This window comes from Sorex araneus, chromosome 4 (assembly GCF_027595985.1).
Source record: "Sorex araneus isolate mSorAra2 chromosome 4, mSorAra2.pri, whole genome shotgun sequence".
Taxonomy (NCBI): domain Eukaryota; kingdom Metazoa; phylum Chordata; class Mammalia; order Eulipotyphla; family Soricidae; genus Sorex; species Sorex araneus.
Genome location: NC_073305.1, coordinates 158524499 through 158529417, shown reverse-complemented (window position 1 = coordinate 158529417; position 4919 = coordinate 158524499). Strand labels below are relative to the sequence as shown.

General features: G+C 38.8%; 1 non-coding gene across 1 annotated transcript; it reads left to right on the top strand.

Moving 5' to 3' along the window:
• Positions 1 to 2192: 2192 nt before the first annotated feature.
• Positions 2193 to 2301, top strand: LOC129404567 (U6 spliceosomal RNA). The gene has a single exon (XR_008629961.1). It is a non-coding gene; the product is annotated as a U6 spliceosomal RNA (small nuclear RNA).
• The last annotated feature ends 2618 nt before the right edge of the window (positions 2302 to 4919 follow it).

Sequence of the window (4919 nt, the reverse complement as noted above, 5' to 3'; positions counted from 1 at the left end):
CTTTCCTCAGTCCAAAAACTCCATCAACATCTCAATACTAGTTATTTTTGTATGGACTCAGTAAGAGATACATTGAGGCTTGCATGGCAGCTCTTCTGGGAACATCTTGCAGACTCAGACTACAACACTCAGGTCAGATTAATCATTCTTAACCCTAGCAGGGTTCGAATCTAGTTATTACTTTTTGGATCATCACAGCATTTGTCAATGTGCAAGCATGACCAAGAGTGACCAAGCATGACCAAGCATGACCAAGCTCTTAGCTTATAGTTAAGCACTTTGGTCAGGCCCATCTCGATGCCAGGGTAGCATATAACTCACTGCTTGCCCTGAGTCCATGTTGTCCCTCGTGTTGGACCCTGCTCTTGGGGGTGCTAGGAAGTAAGGGCAGCTGAGGCTTAGATAGGGAGAATAGATGCCCAGGAGGAAAATAACCATGCAGAGTCAAATGACTCCCAGGTTACAAAAGCATAGCATTTACTACTGCCTTCCTGTGCCCATACAAAAGGACATGGCTCTGAATAAACTGATGCAAAGGACTCAAGGAGAAGAGAAAAACGATATTTACAAGTCAACAGAACACTAAGAAGGAAGTTACAAATAAACACAGAGGAAAGTTCCCAATAAACCTAAACTACTTGAGGCTATGTTATCCTACAGCTTTCAATGTATGTAAGTCTTTAACAATTTTTTGTTGAGTCTACTCCCAGTTATTTTTATCACTACTACAGGGGTCAGGAGCGATAATACAGTGGGTAAAGTGCTCGCCTTGCATACAGCTTACTCACACCTGCCAGGAGTGATCCCTGAGCTCAGAGCCAGTACTAAGTACCATTAGGTATAGCCCCAAAACAAAGCCAAAACTGTAGGTGGGAAATTTGATTTTTTTTCTCTTTGAATTCATTATTTGCATATAAAAAGTAATAGATTTTTAAATATTGATATTGTTCCCTGCCATTATATTACATGCATTTATAATTTTTTTAGTAAGTTGGTTTTGAGTCTAAGTTTTCTATGTGAATTACTATGTCATTGGCAAATAATAATTTTATTTCTTTCCCAATCTGAATTCCTTTACCAAACACTTCCTTTTACAAAACACTTTCTGAACCAATAGAAAGAGCTTAAAACTTTTTTTAAAAAAATTTTTATTGAATCACCATGTGGAAAGTTACAAAGTTCTCAGGTTTATGTCTCAGTTATACAATATTCAAACACCCATCCCTTCACCAGTGCCCATATTCCACCACCAAACCCCCCAGTATACCCCCCGCTCCCACCCCCCATCCCCAACTGTATAACTGATGAATTTCACTTCATTTTCTCTTTACCTTGATTACGTTCCATATTTCAACACCAAACTCACCATTGTTGTTAGAGTTTCCCACCAAGAAAGACAGCCCTACTACCAAGGAAGCATTTGATAATTAGTTTTCCATTAAAAGATTGTATGTTTTCAGTTTTTAGAAAAGGTCGCTCGGCCGCATTAGCGGCCGCGCAGTTTGGAGTTGTCCCAGTCCTGTGTCCCGGAGCCGTGTTAGTTGCTGCTCAGTGTCACCAGGGCTCCATCTGGAGAAGGTGTGCTGGCTGTACCTCCTCCGTCTGGGTCCCCGGTGTTGCTGGCGCCGTCTCAGGTCCGGAGCATTCTCTGGCCGTGTTGCTCACCAGAAGGCCCGGCTTCTCTGTTGAATGTGGCAAGATGGCGCTGAGGGTGGGTTGAGGGTGTGACTTCCGGTGGCCGGGGCCACCTGAAGGCTGGGCTGGCGCTGCCCCATTCCAGTGCCCCCCCCCCCATGGTGCGGAGTTGTCCCAGTCCTGAGTCACGGAGCCGTGTTAGTTGAAAGAGCTTAAAACTTTTATCTGTTATCTGTTATGTGTTTAAAAAGTAAAATGATAGTTATTAAGCATATGTGATGTGTTCAGAACAGTTCTGAGAACTCTGATCTATAATTGTCACTATCACTGTCACTGTCATCCCATTGCTCATCGATTTTCTCCAGCGGGCACCAGTAATGTCTCCATTGTGAGACTTCTTGTTACTGTTTTTGGCATATCGGATATGCCATGGGTAGCTTGTCAGGCTCTGCCAGGCGGGTGAGGTAGCTTGGTTGGCTCTCCGAGAGGGGTGGAGGAATCGAACCCAGGTCGGCCGCATGCAAGATAAACACCCTACCTGCTGTGCCATTACTTCAGCCCATCACTTCGGCAGCACATATACTAAAATTGGAATGATACAGAGAAGATTAGCATGGCCCCTGCGCAAGGATCTATAATTAAGCACATAATATAGTGTGTGTTCTTTACTTGCTGTTTTAAATTCTAGATAGAAGCTAGGAGTGATAATGTACCAAATTATCCTTACACACCAGTTGAAATTTTACTTCCTATTTATATTTTAAAAACTGTGCATGATGAACTAAATTATAAAGACAGAGGTGTAAATTATTTCCAACAACCAAATTCACTGGAGTGTTTTTGTTCCTTATTGGCTAATCCATACCATTTAAAAGAGGTTGTAAGTTCTGTCGAAGAGTGAATGGTGTATTTTTATTGTTGTGCTTTATCAAAAAAGTTTGATTGTTAAAGTGGGGGAATGGTTATTATAGTTGCTCTAATAGGTTGATTTATATAGCCCAAAGTCTCATATTGAAATCCTAATTTCTACTAGATTATAGAGTGTTGTCTTTCTTTAAATTGGGAGTTTGCAGAAGAAATCAAGATAAAATGAAGTCATCAGAGTTAATTTTTTTTCAGTAAGACAGGTGCTTAACACGAAAGGAAATTTGACAATAGGAAGATACACAAAGAGAACTTTGTCTGTATTAAGGCATAAATAAGGAAGAAGCCTATTTCTCCCTCTTGGAGAACCTGGCAATCTATGGAGAGTTTACTGCCCACACAGGAGAGCCTGGCAAGCTCCCTGTGGTGTATTCATATGCCAAATACAGTAACAATGATGGGTCTCATTCCCCTGACCCTGAAGAGCCTTTAATGCAGCACAGTTGGGAAGGTAAAAAGAGGTAAGATGAGTAAAAAGAGGCTGCTAACATCTCTGGGCTAGGACGAATGGAGACATAAATGGTTCCTGTTCCAGCAAATCGTTGATCAATGTGATGACAGTGATACAGTGATACAGTGAAGGAAGTAGGGTGATATGTCTACAAGCCAAGGAATGAAAAGTTTCCCTCAGATCATCAGAAAAGGACAGAGATGTGGATTAGATTCTGCCTCATTGGTCCCAGAGGATCAGGTGTCTCTTTATTTTGAATTAATCTCCGGAATTGTTAAACAATAAATTTAAATTCTTTAAGTCTTTTGGCTTGTAGTATTTTGCTATAACAACTTTTGCATATGAATACAATGATTTAGTCTTTTTTTTTTCGTTTTTGGGTCACACCTGGCTCTGCACAGGTGTTACTCCTGGCTCTGCACTCAGGAATTACTCCTGGCGGTGCTCCGAGGACCATATGGGATGCTGGGATTTGAACGTGGGTCGCCCGCGTGCAAGGCAAACGCCCTACCCACTATGCTATCACTCCAGTCCCTGATTTATCTTTAAAAAAAAAAATTAACAAAATCTTGGCTTGCCTCCATAAACCTCCTCCAAATTGCCTAATCAGCTATCTAAATATTTGAATCTGCTTTTCTGTCCACATTTTTTTAATTTATCATCTCATTTAACACATTGAATATTTGAATTTAAGTCAATGGATGGTGTACAAAGTCACTAATTGTTCACTTTGTAATGCCCCAAATCACTTTACCATGTTGTAATGTTTAAAGTAATATAAGACTTGTAGAGTAGGTAGGCTATGGCAACTGCAAATCATTGACATACATAAATAGATTATATCTTTAAAAAAAAACTAACAGCAAGACAAAAGCTAATTAGGCTGTTAAAACTCAGAAAACCTAAATATTATACTTTATCTGTAGATTAATAGAGTGACATCATTATTTTCTTTACTAAATAACTTAGTGTTCCATTAAGCAGTGAAAACCATTAATGACCTTAAAAAGGGGGGGGGGAATAGATGAGTGATTTGTTTATTTGGTATTGGAAAATTATGTTCTTCTAAGATTAAACTATTGAAGGTACATAATAGTTTTCTAAGTCTTGCTTGTAGAAACTTCTTGAATCATTCTACTTAATTTCTAAACATAATTTGACCTATTGAATGTCATCCAAAGTTATAGGGTATGGAGAGCAAACGTACTTCTAAATACATAAATTTAAGTGTATTTCTGGTTAATTTGACAATAAAACTGGGGCTAAGAGAAAGATAAATATGCAGAGCAATAAAATTAATCTACCTAGATGCAAGAAACTAAAGAAACTTATGGTTCATTAGAAAGATGAATAATAGGAACTGAAAATTTAGAATCTTTTGCTGTCATCATTTTCTTACCCTCTCTGATTGCCCATAGAAGACCCAAGGACAAGTGTCATATCGCAATATTCAAAGTCAATCATGTTTCAACTTTGGGAACTGTTTTGAATGTCTTCAATAAAGGACTATTCTGGTTAAGGAGATTTATCAATAAAATTAGAGAACTCTAAAATTTTTGTGAACTTTGGGCAAAAAATTGCCCTATAAGATTGCTATTCCTACCTTCTGATATTGGAAGTTTAATTTATATGTTCTTTTTTATTTCAGTTTTGAAGTTATGAAGCAAGACTACATTCTGTGCTCTTTCTGAAGTTCTTCACCCACTATCTTGTTCCACAAATCTGGAAACCAGTTTATTTTCTTTCTTTTCCTGGTGTGTTGCTAGTTATGACTCTCCATGACTGTCGTATATAGCTGCACATCTTCCAACTAAACCCTGAGTGTCTGTTGCTCCAGGTAATCTTTTTTAGGAATGTAGAGTGGAGAGCCTTGGAAGAGTTAGTATTCCCTCTGAAACAAAATTCTTTT